Source organism: Lithobates pipiens, unplaced genomic scaffold, assembly GCF_037356315.1.
Source record: "Lithobates pipiens isolate NorthernLeopardFrog02 unplaced genomic scaffold, aLitPip1_a1.2 Scaffold_28, whole genome shotgun sequence".
NCBI lineage: Eukaryota > Metazoa > Chordata > Amphibia > Anura > Ranidae > Lithobates > Lithobates pipiens.
The window spans coordinates 115552359-115568403 of record NW_027507789.1 but is presented as its reverse complement, the minus strand read 5'-3'; positions in this window follow the sequence as shown (position 1 = coordinate 115568403).

Below are 16045 nucleotides of genomic sequence, written 5' to 3'. Positions count from 1 at the left end.
GAGGTCCCGATTCTGGTACAAGAAAGTAGCACTCTATCTAATCCATTTGGCCATTTATAATTCCTACATAGTCTACACCAAATCCATGGAAAGCCCCGCCCCTTCCTAAAATTCATCGAAGAAGTTGTCATGTCCCTCATCTATCACCAAAGACCCCCCCCCAGAAGACCTTCGCTCTGAGGCTGTTTGCCGACTTCGTGAGCGCCACTTCCCCTTCAGAATTCCAGCATCTGAAACAGGCCGAAGACGGCAAAAAAAATGTCGCGTGTGCACCAAAAAAGGGTTTTCGAAAAGATACCAGCTACCATTGTCCCGATTGTCCCTCCCAACCTGGCCTTTGCATTGGTGAATGCTTCAAACTTTATCATACATCCCTAAAATATTAGCCCATATTTTTAACCATTTCCCCATTTTCATTATCTGTGCTGACCATTTTTCATGCTTCCCGAAATAACCATACCACTGCCTTCCACATGAACTGACCCTGGCCTGTTTTTTGACTATGCCTCTGCCTACTGTTTGAAATGCTTCTACGTGAACTGACCCTGGCCTGTTTTGTGAATCTGCCTTTGCCTACCGTTTAGATTGCTTCCACGTGAAATGACCCTGGCCTGTTTTACCAACTACGCTTATGCCTACCGTTTGGACTGCTTTCACGTCATCTGACCCTGGCCTGTTTTATGGACTATGCTTTTGCCTACCGCTTGGACTGATCTGTTGCCCTGCTACTCTAGGACACAGGGGTCTCACATGTGAGGGGCTCCAGAAATGTTTTTCCGGGTGGAGGAAACAATTTTTATTGTTTCTTCCGGTTTTCGGAATAGGGTCTGGAGTCCGGAGGCTTCTTAGAGATTTGGGTGGGTCGAAGCCTCTACCCCTGTGCCCCTGTGCACAGGTCTTACGTGGTTGCGGCCCTCAGCCTGCCGCTGACTTACTGCCACCATGCCTCTGCCTGCCGCATGAACGGACCACACCGCTACCTGGACTATGCAAATAATTAGCTGTAGCAAGAGGCAGTATGTTTATGAAGGGCTGGAGAGCGGTGCGATAATGAGTGTCTGCAGGTAACAGTGTACCAGGACCAATATTATGGCTGTGCTGGCTGTCTCTGCCTGGACAATTTCTATGGACTGCCGTGCTGACAATATCCTTGTGCTGACTATGGACAATATTCCTGCCGGCTGCCTTGATAACTACCATTGCTGTCGCTAAGCACATCCCTGCCTGCTGCCTGGACCAGCGCTCTGGTGGATACTACACAGGTAATGCTTTTTTTTTTACCCTTTCCACAATAGAATTTATTTTGAATTGTAATTCTTGGTATGTACATGCTATGTGTTAGAAATATGAAGGGCCTTCAAAAATGATAGGTTGCCAGGAAACTATATGTCATTTATGCTCCTAGAACGTCTGATGGTGCTACTTGAATGTTGGGCCTTTGTATGTGGCAAGGCTGTGTAAAAGTCTCACACATGTGGTATCGCCATACTCAGGAGGAGTAGCAGAATGTATTTTGGGGTGTCATCTTTGCTATGTACATGCTATCTGTTGGAAATATCTGATAAATGGACAACTTTGTGTAAAAAAAAATGCGTTTTAATTTTTTTCCACATTTTCCAAAAACTTCTGGAAAAAAATGAACCGTTCTAAAGACCCATTATGCCTCATAGATTATACGTTGGGGTGTCTGCTTTTCAAAATGGGGTCATTTTGGGGGCAATTCCATTGTCCTGGTGCTCCAGGGCCTTCAAAAGTGTAATAGGTGGTTGAGAAATGAGATGTGTCATTTATGCTCGTAGAATGCCTGAAGATGCTATTTCAGTGTTGGGCCTTTGTATGTGGCCAGGCTGTGTAAAAGTCTCACACATGTGGTATCGCCATACTCAGGAGGAGTAGCAGAATGTATTTTGGGGTGTCATCTTTGCTATGTACATGCTATGTGTTGGAAATATCTGATAAATGGACAACTTTGTGTAAAAAAAATGCGTTTTCATTTTTTTCCACATTTTCCAAAAACTTCTGGAAAAAAATGAACCGTTCTACAGACTCATTATGCCTCATAGATTATACGTTGGGGTGTCTGCTTTTCAAAATGGGGTCATTTTGGGGGCAATTCCATTGTCCTGGTGCTCCAGGGCCTTCAAAAGTGTAATAGGTGGTTGAGAAATGAGATGTGTCATTTATGCTCGTAGAATGCCTGAAGATGCTATTTCAGTGTTGGGCCTTTGTATGTGGCCAGGCTGTGTAAAAGTCTCACACATGTGGTATCGCCATACTCAGGAGGAGTAGCAGAATGTATTTTGGGGTGTCATCTTTGCTATGTACATGCTATGTGTTGGAAATATCTGATAAATGGACAACTTTGTGTAAAACAAAATGCGTTTTCATTTTTTCCCACATTTTCCAAAAACTTCTGGAAAAAAATGAACTATTCAAAAGACTCATTATGCCTCATAGATTATACGTTGGGGTGTCTGCTTTCCAAAATGGGGTCATTTTGGGGGCAATTCCATTGTCCTGGTTCTCCAGGGCCTTCAAAAATGTAATATGTGGTTGAGAAATGAGATGTGTCATTTATGCTCGTAAAACGCCTGAAGATGCTTCTTCAATGTTGGACCTTTGTATGTTGCCAGGCTGTGTAAAAGTCCCACACATTTGGTATCGCCATACTCGGGAAGAGTAGCAGAATGTATTTTGGGATGTAATTTGTTGTATGCATATGCTGTGTGTGAGAAATAACCTGATAATATGACAATTTTGTAAAAAAAAAAAAATCTTCATTTTGCAAAGAATTGTGGGAAAAAATTACAACAAAAAAAAAAATAATCATGCTACTTACTTAATACCTTGGAATGTCTACTTTCTAAAAAGGGGTCATTTGGGGGGTATTTGTACTTTCCTGACTTGTTAGTGTCTGAAGAAATGAGATACACCTGATGTACTGAAGGCCTGATCAGATGTGATCAATTTTCAGTGATTGGTACCATAGTTTGTAGACTCTATAACTTTAAAAAAGACCAAATAATTTACACTAATTTAGGTTATTTTTACCAAAGATATGTAGCAGTATAAATTTTGGCCAAAATTTATGAAGAAAAATTACTAATTTGCAAATAATTTTGATGGAAAAAAAGAAAAAGGCATTTTTTTCACAAAATTTACGGCATTTTTTATTTATAGCACAAAAAAAAAAACCCCACTAGTGATTAAATACCATCAAAAGAAAGCTCTATTTGTGTGAAAAAAAGGACGCAAGTTTCATATGGCTACAGTGTTGCATGACTGATTAATTGTCATTCAAAGTGTGAGAGCACTGAAAGCTGAAAATTGGTCTGGTCAGGAAGGGGGTGTAAGTGCACTGTATTGAGGTGGTTAAGCAACATTGTCCAAGAAAATTGTATAATGTATGGTCAGCCTAAGAGAGGGTGGCTGTGTTTCTACATACCATGAAGAATAAACACAAGCACCTTCTAACAGGATGTCAGATCACAGCTAAAATAAATAAATAAATAAATAAATAAATGGAGGAGGCTGGGAGCATTGGAAGGGACTTTTTTCAGTCCCTTCCAAAGGCTTCACGCCGGGTCCCTACTGCGCATGCGCAAGGCCCCGCCGCACTTGCCTACTGGCCCAGCTTGGCTCCCTCCTCTGCCGCTGGGCCAGTAGAAAAGCGCAGTGGTGCCTCGCACATGCACACTAGGGACCCAGAGTGAAGCCATAATGCTTCCCTGGCCCGCAATGGCGGCGGCTGCACTCAACAGCTGATGTCCCATCAGCTGTGGTGCCGACATCGCTGGACTCCAGGACAGGTAAGTGCAGATTATTAAAAGTCAGCAGCTGCAGTATGTGTAGCTGCTGGCTATTATTTTTTGCAGGGGTGGGCGGACCTCCGCTTTAAAGAGGAACTTCAGTCAAAATGTAAACCTTTAAAAAAAAAACCCTAAGCAGTAGGGCTGTGGAAATTAAAGATTAATTCCTTGATTAATCGATTCATTTTTTTGATCAATCAAAATTCTTTTGCTCGGTACTCACCTCTCCGCCGGCTTCCAGGTCTTCAGAGAGTTCTGTCGGAGATCCAGTGACGTCACGGACATCGACGTCACTGGACTCCTCCCCCCTTCCCCAAGTGCCTCCATCTGCTAACGAAGGGAACGGGGGGATGAGACCGGTGACATTGAAGTTTTGATTGAATGTAATGCGTAAGTGGGAGGAGCTACGCATGACGTCACCCGTTGCTGCCCTACGGAACTAACACAATTGTCGGATTTACATGCTGTGTTTTTATCATCTTTATGTGAGTAGTTTGTGTTTGAACACAAAAATGAAATCTTATACTTAAGCGGTGAGCACTTAGATCTTTTCTTTCTACCCATGACCTGGCGTCCTTGCTGAGATCTAAGGAGATGTGAGAGAAGTTTATGGTCCGTGTTAACCCTTTTGATACTCACTTGCATGACCATCTGTTTGCACAGGGGTCCATACCATAAGGTGAGAGTGATTAGTTAGGTCAGAGGTGGAGGGATTGTCACGCTACTGTGGAAAAAAAAAATTACGTCAGTGCTACAGTTTGAATTTAAAATATATTTGTGTGAACTGTGAAGTTAAGTCATGGATTGTGGAAACTAGTGTCGGGTGATTGAATATAGTGTATACCACATTTACCACTGACTGATGCAGAGTTACAATGCAAGGAGATCAGCTAAAAGTAATTGGATCTGTATGTGCATTATAATTTATCGAAATTAGTCGATTAAAAAAAAAATCGATTAATCGAACATGAAAATTTTAATCAGTAACAGCCCTAGTTTTACAGTAAAGAATATTGTAAATTAGAATTAGGAGTTTACTATTTGAAAATATGCTGTGAATGTGTTATTTATGCAGTGCTGAGCTACAGTGTGATGGCTGCCATTTGAAGTATGGGCAGGTGAAGCAAGTGGACGGTTTCTTCCTGAAACAGTTAAGTACACATGCTGCTATACACTCACCGGCCACTTTATTAGGTACACCTTGCTAGTACCGGGGTGGGCCCCCTTTTGCCTTCATTCTTCATGTCATAGATTCAACAAGGTGTTGGAAACATTCCTCAGAGATTTTGGTCCTTAGTGACATGATAGCATACAGTACAGTGACCTCATTTTCAAGAAACCAGTGGTGAGATGATTTGATCTTTGTGACATGGTGCATTATCCTGCTGGAAGGAGCCATCAGAAGATGGTTACACTGTAGTCATAAAGGGATGGACATGGTCAGCAACAATACTCAGGTAGGCCGTGGTATTTAAATGATGCTTAATTGATAATGAGGGGCTCAAAGTGTGGCAAGAAAATATCGCCCACACCATTATACCACCACCAGCAACCTTGAACCGTTCATACAAGGCAGGATGGATCCATGCTTTCATGTTGTTTATGCCAAATTCTGACCCTACCATCAGAATGTCCCAGCTGAAATCGAGACTCATCCGACCAGGCAACATTTATCCAATCTTCTATTATCCAATTTTGGTGAGCCTGTGCGAATTGTAGCCTCCGTTTCCTGTTCTTAGCTGACAGGAGTGGCACCTGGTGTGGTCTTCTGCTGCTGTAGCCTATCTGCTTCAAGGTTCAATGTGTTGTGCGTTAAGAGATGGTATTTTTTGTTTTACCATGCAATTGAACAGGTGTACATAATAAAAGGGATAGTGAGTGTACATAGTAACCTGCTTTGCCACCCTCAGCACCGGCTGCTGCTACATACAGTGAACTGCTCCTCTTCCGCTCCAGGCATTGCTGCCGCTACATACACTGCTCCTCTCCCACACCAGGCATCGCTTCCGCTACATACACTGTTCCTCTCCCGCACCAGGCATTGCTGCCGCTACATACACTGCTCCTCTCCCGCACCACGCACTGCTGGTGCTACATACACTGCTCCTCTCCCATGCCAGGCACTGCTTCCACTATGTGCACTGCTCCTCTCCCATGCCAGGCACTGCTTCCACTATGTACACTGCTCCTCTCCCATGCCAGGCACTGCTTGTGCTGCATACACTGCTCCTCTCCTATGCCAGACAATGCTGGTGCTACATACACTGCTCCTCTCCCGCACCAGGCACTGCTGCCACTACATGCACTGCTCCTCTCCCACAACAGGCACTGCTGCTGCTACATACACTGCTCCTCTCCCGCACCAGGCACTGCTGCCACTACATGCACTGCTCCTCTCCCAAGCCAGGCACTGCTGCCACTACATACACTGCTCCTCTCCAATGCCAGGTACTGCTGGTCCTACATACACTGCTCCTCTCCCGCACCAGGCACTGATGCCACTACATACACTGCTCCTCTCCCAGGCCAGGCACTTATGCCACTACATACACTGCTCCTCTCCCGCACCAGCTGCCACTGCATAGTGTGAACTGCTCCTCTCCCCACACCAGCTGCTGATACATACAGTGACCTGCTTTTCACTCCCCTGCAGCAAGTGTGCTCTATGGAAGGTGGCTCACTCTTCCTCCCATCCCCTCCCTTGCAGATACGCCCCTTTTTGATGACTCATTAGTCTGTCTAACTGCCAGAAGTCTCCTGGGATATGCAATGATACTATCCCAGGAGTAGAGCAGAGCAAACATTGCCTGTTTGTCCATTTAGCAAACACTCAAATTTGCAGGAACCGCACGGCGGGATGTTTGCACAGTGCATTCCAAGCCCTGATTGCGCAAAAATTTGATTTAGTTATTGCTTTACAACAGTAAAATCAGTGTGTATATGTAGTTAAGCATGCTTGTTATACTTACTGTGGAACCTAAGTGGTTAATCCTGTGCATTGTGTAAAAAGGTAAAAAAGTTTAATTCTATCTTCTCTGATCCTCCCCTTCTTCCACAGTCCCCAATCCTTCTCCTGACAAAACAGAGCTTTGGGGTATCTTTGTATCTGGTTTTCAGTTACGTGTAGTCAGTTCGTATCTGTTTTTCAGTGCGTTCTTGTCCGCTCATTGCTGATTTTCAGTTCGCTCTTCACAGGCCTTGCTGTTCTTCAGTGCATTCTGTTAAGTTTGTTCTGACCAGCCGACCGTTTTGAACCATGGTGCGGGTACTCATCGTAGAGTTCATGCTGTGTGGGGGCATGGTGTTGAGGTTCTTACTTTGACCCAACTCCGGTTCATGAACAGGGCGAGGAGGAGTTCATGGATCAAGAATTGGTTACTCCAGCATGACCAATTCTCTCATATGCCTTTACTGAGCTTTCTCTAAATGACAGACCCCATTTTTCATCATCTGTTGGCTTTGCTCACCCCTTATATTATGAAGCAGGACACCTGCATGCGGCAAGCCATCACTCTGGAGCAGAGGCTAGTCGCCACGTTGCAGTACATGATGACTGGGAGAAGTCTACAGGACCTCAAGTTCTCTACAGGCATCTCCCCCCAGGCTCTGGGGATCATTATTCCAGGGACCTGTTCTGCCATCATTCAGGTCCTGCAGAAGGGCTATATTAGAGTAAGTTTTATCCTTTAACATCACATTATATGTATTTAATGTTTGCTAATGTATTGCATTTATTTCATCATTCCCTAATTACCATGATTGTAATATGCTGTGAATGTCTCCTTTATCCTCATGCATGCTGTAAGCTTTTAATGCTCCTTTTTTGGCCTCCATGCAAATTTGCCTCACTAATCTCCCCGGCATGCTATTCTGGGCCCATATACACCTAGCCTAGTCAATTAACAATGTATTTTGTCAGCTCCATTGTAGTGCTTTACCCTAAACACCCCCCAAAATGTGTACAAATGTTATTGTTGTCCTTAAATTCAGGCAGAGTGCTATATGCTTTTATTTTGGCTCCCAAAGTCACCTCAAACCTCCACCCCCCTAAAAATTTTACAATGGGCCATGTGAGGGGGTGAGGAATATGATAAGTGGACCTTATATTTTTGTCTTGAAATACTCCTTAAAATAAATGTCATACTGATGTTGGCCAAGAATGTTTTTGTTTAATCTGTTATGTGCAAAATACTTTGACAAGTACTATTGCCCCCTGAAAACAGCGATAGTGAATTAGAATCACTTGCAGAATTGAGCGATAGTGATTTGTGAGGAAATTCGTCATCAGTTCGCACATCACTGAGCTCAGTCACAGAATCATCACTTTTGTCACTTTCAGTGTCTGATGACAAATTTCCCCACAAATCACTATCGCTTAATTCTGCAAGTGATTCTAATTCACTATCGCTGTTTTCTAGCCGTCTAAAACCACTTTTGACATAGAGGGATGCTTTTTGGATGCCATGGACGTTCTCAAGTTTCCAGGCAGAAAGAATGGTAAAAGTGCAGGTAGGGCACTGGACAAAGCACTGGGGACAAACTAAGGTGAAATGATTTGATGCAGTAATGCAATCTACAGATTACAATCTATTATGTGTGTTATGTTTTTTTTTTACTTTTTTAAATTTGCCGCCAGGCTCCGATGCAATACTTGTAGGGAATGGATCCTGGAACCACAGTGATACATTGGGCAAAGGATCTGGCTGGAGGATACAGTGGGAAGACATCACAGGATCCTATGGACAAGGTAAGTACCTGTACCTGGATACTGTGGTGTAATCCCAAATTTGGCTCGGGTTACTGCTTTTGGTACTGAAAATAAACCACAAGCCACACTCAGAGCCGGTTCACACAGGGGCGACTCAGATCCGACTTCAGGTCGCCCCTAGTCGCCTTAGGTCGGACAACATGTAAAAAATCGATGTAAGTGAATGAGAGCCGTCTTAATGCACACTACTGAAGTCGCTCCGACTTCAGAAGAGGTTCCTGTACTACTTCAATCCGACTTGTAGGCGACTGGTACACATTGATTTCAATGGAGGTCGCCTCCAAGTCGGATCTCCGTCTATACGGAGGCGACTCTGACAGAATTATGAGCTCTCAAGAGGGAACTCCACACCAAATTTATTAAAAAAATTTAACGTGGGTTCCCCCTCCGAGAGCATACCAGGCCTTTAGGTCTGGTATGGTTTTTAAGGGGAACCCCCTACACTAAAAAAACGGCGTGGGGGTCCCCCCAGATCCATACCAGACCCTTATCAGAGCACGCTACCCCGGCCGGCCAGGAAAGGGGGTGGGGACGATCGAGCGCCCCCCCCCTCTTGAGCCATACCAGGCCGCGTGCCCTCAACATGGGGGGTGCCTTGGTGAAGGGAGGGCCGCGCGCCCCCCCACCCCAAAGCACCTTGTCCCCATGTTGATGAGGACAAGGGCCTCTTCCCGACAACCCTGGCCATTGGTTGTCGGGGTCTGCGAGTGGGGGGGCTTATCGGAATCCGGGAGCCCCTTTAATAAGGGGGTCCCCAGATCCCGGCCCCCCACCCTATGTGAATGAGTATGGGGTACAATGTACCCCTACCCATTCACCTGTGAAAAAAAATGTACAAAAAAAAACACAACACACAAGAGTTAACATAGTTTATTTTACAAGCGGTGGCCTGATCTTCTGTCGCTGCTGCCGCTGTCACCGTCTTCTGTTCTTCTCTTCAGGAGATGCTGCCTCGTCGCTGTCTCCACTCACTATGACAGAACACGCGGCGTGCCGCGACTTATATAGGGACATCACCGGATGATGTCACCGCCCATTATGATGTCACAGTCCCAGACGATGCTGGGACTGTGACATCATAATGGGCGGGGACATCATCCAGTGATGTCCCTATATAAGTCGCCGCACGCGGCGTGTTCTGTCATAGTGAGCGGAGACAGTGACGAGGCAACATCTCCTGAAGAGAAGAACAGAAGAACAGAAGAAGGTGACAGCGGCAGCGGTGACAGAAGACCGGGCCACCGCTTGTAAAAGAGCTAGAAGAAGGCGCGGTGGCCCGGCAAGAAGAACCGAAGAGGGGGACAAGACCTCCGAAGTTGGAAGAAGAGGGCGGCGGCGAAGAAGAAAGCCGGGCTCATCCCCACCCCCTTTCCTGGCCAGCCGGGTAGCGTGCTCCGATAAGGCTCTGGTATGGATCTGGGGGGGACCCCCATGCTGTTTTTCGGCGTAGGGGGTTCCCCTTAGAATCCATACCAGACCTAAGGGCCTTGTATGCTCTCGGAGGGGGAACCCATGCCATTTTTTTTTTAAATTTGGCGTGGAGTTCCCCCTTCAGAACTCATTCTCTGATTGGCCACGGCAAAAGTCGCCTGGCCTGGGGCGACTTAAAGTCATGTTGTAAGTCGCCCCAAGCCGTGCCCAAGTCGTGTTCAAGTCATGTCCAAGTTGCCTCCAAAAGTCGTGTTGAAAGTCGTGTCGCCCCTGTGTGAAACGGCTCTCAGGATTACTGCCAGGGAGGTTAAAGTCTTGTTTGTTTTTCTTTAAAAATAACAAGCGTGTTATACTTGCCTGCTCTGTGAAGTAGTTTTGCACAGACCATCCTGGATCCTCCTCTCCTCGGGTCCTTCTTCAGTGTTCCTGGTCCCTCCCTCCTGCAGAGTGCTCCCACAGCAAGCAGCTTGCTATAGAGGCACCCGAGCCGAGACACAGCTCTGTTTCCACATTCAGACACAGAGCTGTGGTTCGACCCCCGCCACCTCTCTCTTGATTGGTTAACTGACTTTGATTGACAGTGAATGGCGTCACTGCTGTGCCCTAGACAATCAGGAGGGAGAGTCCCAGATGGCCGAGGCATCCGTGCACATCGCTGGATGGAGATGGGGATCAGGTAAGTATTAAGGGGACTGAGGGAGCTGCTGCACACAATAGGCTTTTTATCTTAATGCATGGAATGTATTAAGATTAAAAAAAAATGTTCTGCCTTTAAACTATTTAAAAATCAAAAAGGTAATATATTGCAACTTACCAATCATTAGGTGTGGTAGCTGCATTCGTTTTCTTTTTTTAGGCTTTAGTGTTTTCACCTGGTGGTCGGGCTAGTAACACACCTCCTGTATTAGAGTGTCCCCACACTGTATGAAGGATCACAGGGGGCACCTTTGGACAGCAGCGTTGTCGGTCTGGGGTGAAGAGAGGTGTTAGCTGTATTAGCAGATTTACATACACCAACAAATCAAAGTAAAATACCAGCTAACACTGCTAACACTAAGGCCGCGTACACACGCGGGGACTGTTCGCCCAACTTTGTCCGCTGAACAGTGTTTCGGCGGACAGTCCGCCCGTGTGTGGGCTTTCAGCGGACAGTTTCAGCGAACAGTCCGCTGAACAAGGTTTTTCGGAATTTCCGAAAAACTGTCCGCTGAAACTTTGTTTCAGCGAACAGTCCCCTCGTGTGTAGGCTTGTTCGTCAAACTAAGTTCCGCGCATACTCAGAAAGAATTTACAGGGCGGAAGCGCTCGGTCTTGTAAAACTAGTGTTCGTATTGAAGCTAGCATATTCGTCATGCTGCTAATTTTGTGGTTTTTTTAATATAGCCCGTTCTTTTCTTCTTCGTAATGCAAGAAAAGTGAAGTAGCTTTGCTGCTTATATTCACACAGAGTTATACTACATGTTTTTATTCATCCTCATCCTATGATTAATCTTCCAATTATAGCAAAAATATATTCCCAATTTATATAAAAAAAAAAAACAAACCAACCCAAAAAATAAATAAATATATATATATATATATATATATATATATATATTTCAGGAAAAAAAAAGAATTTATCTATTACTATATATTTTTGGAACTACCATTGTCAAATTTTTTTTTTTTTTTTTAAGATAGACACATTATATATATATATATATATATATATATATATATATATATATATATATATATATATATATATATTTATTTATTTATTTATTTATTTATTTCAGAAAAAAAAAATATCTATTACTATATATTTTTGGAACTACTATTGTTTTTTTATTTTTTTTTATTTTTTTTGGGTGGGGGGTTTGAAACAAGATGGACTTGCATTTTTTTGGGCCAAGCAGGACTATGCAAGTAGAGATAGATAGATAGATAGATAGATAGATAGATAGATAGATAGATAGATACCCAAACCAGCATTTTAGCCTACACATGATTGCATGTTCAAAATCAGCAGAGCTTCCCCTCATTTCAAATGTTAAGCCTCAAATTTACAGCGAATGCACTTCCAAGTGCACTTGCAGTGCTTTAAAAATTGCACTTGAAGTTAGCATATTTACATGAACATGTGTTTTGTAAATAACCCCCAGAGTCTTTTGACATGTATCTGCCTACTCACAAATAAACTTTGTTTTTTTAACCCAAAATTATACAAAAATATTGATAAAAAAAAAAAAAAGAAAACATACAAGATTTTTTTGAAATAATACATTTTTATTTTTCCTCAGAACCAAAATAAATCAAGAGGGAGGCAACACTGGAGACAATTTTGACGTTTGTGAAGCCTTTTGTCCCCCAGGCACACATCAAGTGAGTGGACACCAAAATTCCGAACCTGCGTAGCATGTACATAGGGAGCACAACCAGGTCCTAGAATCCCAAAGACCAGGAACAGCAGCAGATGAGATCTATGTCCCCAGACTGTGGTACTACAACAGCCTGCGTCTTCTTTCAGAGCAGACTGAAGCCAGGCAGTCACTTGCGACTCTTCCGTCTAGCCTTCCCCCCACGCTTCGCTGGAGGCTGTGCCTCTGGTGGTGGAGTTGTGGTAGGAGGAGGAGGAGGAGGAGGAGGAGCAGTAGGGTCTGTTTTGTAGAGCTTAGTGGTGGGTGTGAGCTCACCCTTCAGACCCAGTTGTATGGCATCAAAAAAGATTGCCTCACACATGTTTCTTTGGGGTTTGTCCATTTCTTGGAGCTTGCTAGCCAGATAAGTGGCATAGGCCTCCTCAGGATTGGGGGGTTTGGACAAAATCTGTGTGGCTCGCTGTATCAGCACCAAGGACTCCTCCTCTGTACGGGCCATCCTCCTGGGTCTTTTGCTGGCTAGGCGGAGGGGAGGGACCTGGCTCTCAGTCCTACTCCTGCTGGGCCCAGCTAGCTCCTGCGTGTGGCTGGTCCCGGCCTCCTCCTCCATACCACTGGTCCCGGCCTCCTCCTGGGTGAGCTCATCCTGTGTAAAAAAACAAAGCAATCAATAACTAAAATATGTCTATATTTAGAAATCATCAATCACTAACAATTTTACAGTTCTCACTTGCAAATACATTTGTCTTGAAATACAAAAGGCTATCATTTTGACACCATCATTTTTCCATCAGTTCATTAAGATTTGAGCCACATTTGTGTAAACTACTGTATCCTTCTATCTAATTTAATTTGTGATGAAATCCTAGATTTGGAAGCAATTCAAACATTGAACTTGACATCATTAATATTTGAGCAATCCAAACGTTAGAAACTAAAATATACCTGGCTCCAGCTGGGCGCATCAACCTCGTCCAGCAAGGAAGGGTCTGGATCTTCCAGGGATGGCTCACCTGAGGCGGAGGGAAGGGTGGAGGGACGGGTAGACGGAAGAGTCGAAAGTGACGGCCTGGCTTCTGACGTGTCATCCAGAAAACGCAGCCTGTCATAATACCACAGCTTAGGTACATAGACCTGACCTGCTGCTGATCCTGATGTTTGGGACTCTAGGATCTTTCTTTGCTCCCGCCTATACGCGCTACGCAGGTTCTTAATTTTGTTGTTCACAAAATCAGTGTCTGCTTGGGGGACTCAGGTTTTCACAAACGCCAAAACTGTCTCCAGTGTCTTCTTCCGGGCAGCACGGATTGGATATTGGGGGTGTTTTGTATCCCACAGATTGCTGTGGGACTCCACTAAATCTAGAAAGGTGGAGAGGAAGGCCTCCTCTTTAAAGGGGTCTGCAGTATACTTTTGCATTTTCTGAAAAAAAAAAAAAAAAAAAAAAAAAAGTCAGACCAAATGCACATTATATTGTGACAATGTAGGCGAGACACACACTACTACACACGCTACCCCCCCCCCCCCCACACACACACACTACCCCTCCCACATACACACTACCCCTCCCACACACAAACACTCCCCCCCCACACACACACTCTACACACACTACCCCCCCCCCCCCCCACACACACACACACACACACACACACACACACACACTAGCCCCACCCCCTATACACCCACCCCCACACTACCACACAAAACACCAAGCCCACTCAACCACCAACCCACATAGAAATCAATTAAACATCAATAAGAATAAAATTCAATATGCATATCCCTAACGCAGGCTTTAAATTAACCGAAAATAAAATGATAACTATCTTACCGTCGCGTGTAGCACTCGCTGCTCCCGTTCAGACAAGCGTACGGCCTCGTGGTAACGCTTTATATACGGCGCATGCGCTCAGGCTCCGCCTGCGTCGCCCGCCCCTGACGTTCCTTGCGACCGTGTTTCCCCGCCCCTTTTACCCTCCTTCCGCTGTGGGTGTATGAGAGTAGAAAATGGCGGATGCAAGTTCAATTAGCAGCGTGAGCAGCGCGGAGGAAAGCCATGGGCCCCATGCATCAGGAGCAAGGAGGAGATACAAGGCCACCAATATGGCCTTCGAAGAGATGGTGGAGATGGTGGCTATCCTTAAAAGGGAGGATTATGATGGGGAACATGGCCCTTACCCAAAACCGAATATCAGGAAAAGCGCCATCTTGGACGAGGTAGTCACAGCCTTGGAGACAAAATTCGGGGTACGGAGAGGAAAGGACCAGCTGCGGGAAAAGATGGTCGGACATCAAGTCCAGGGAGCCGGACCAATATGACCGCATCAAAAAGGTCCTGAAAAAAAGTGAGTAAACTCCGCGTTTCTCGTGACTGTCGGACATAATCGTTTGATTTGATCGTAATCGTTCGTGTAGATAGTGTATGTAAAACTGGCGGATTTGATCGTAATCGTTCATGTAGATAGTGACTGAAACTGGCGGATTTATATTAATCGTTCGTGTAGGCGGTGTAAATCTGGCGGATTAGATCGTAATCGTTCGTGTAGATAGTGTATGTAAAACTGGCGGATTTGATCGTAATCGTTCATGTAGATAGTGACTGAAACTGGCGGATTTATATTAATCGTTCGTGTAGGCGGTGTAAATCTGGCGGATTAGATCGTAATCGTTCGTGTAGGTAGTTTATGAAAATATGGCGCATATGGTTGTTCGTATATGTGGGCGTAAATAGCATGAATTTGTGTATGGTGTAAATTTATCTGGTGTTGGATTAGATTTTAATTAGTTATTTATTTATTTTTTATTTTTTGTATTGTTCATGATAAACTGAATTGTCACGCTCAGTTTATAGGATATAAATTTTTAATAAAGTTTCATAAATTTATTCAGTGCAATGTAGACTCAATTAAAAAAATGAGATAGATAGATAGATAAAATGCTGGTTCAACATCTGGACTAGGAAACTTTTATAAGTGTAGTTTGGGCCTTCATAGAACATTTTTGACATAATCACACACAGGTACTCCAGGGGATGATTCGAGTTTGTCCGTCTGTGAAACTTGGACAAAAGATATACAGTATCACAGTTTGGTTAAAGGCTAGGTTCACATTGCTGCAATGTACGAGATCAAATGTGATTTGCACCGCACTGCAGTGCAAATCACATGTGATCTCTGTGTGATGCGATTTCAGCCACGCATGTAGTATGGCTGAATTTACATCGCATTCGGACCAAACTTGTACATGGCCCTTTTTTTAGTCCACAGCCAAATCGGATCACATGGGTGTTCACACCATGTGGTCCGATTCCTGTCCGAGTTTAAAGATTGCACTGTGAAATGAGAACTAATTTGGAGGTGTCAATAAAACTTTACACTGATACTCCCAGCAGGTCACATAGGGCAGTGCGAACTCCGCATGCGATGCGTGAAACCACAGTAGATTTGCAGCGTTCACACATCGCAGCAGTCTGAACACAGCCTAACTAAAAAAAAAGTCATTTTAACCACTTTCAGACCGGACCATTTTGCTGGTAAATGACCAGAGGTCTTTTTACACTTTGGCACTGCGCTGCTTTAACTGGTAATTGCGCGGTCATGCAATGTTGTACCCAAACAAAATTTGCGTCCTTTTCTTCCCACAAATAGAGCTTTCTTTTGATGGTATTTGATTGC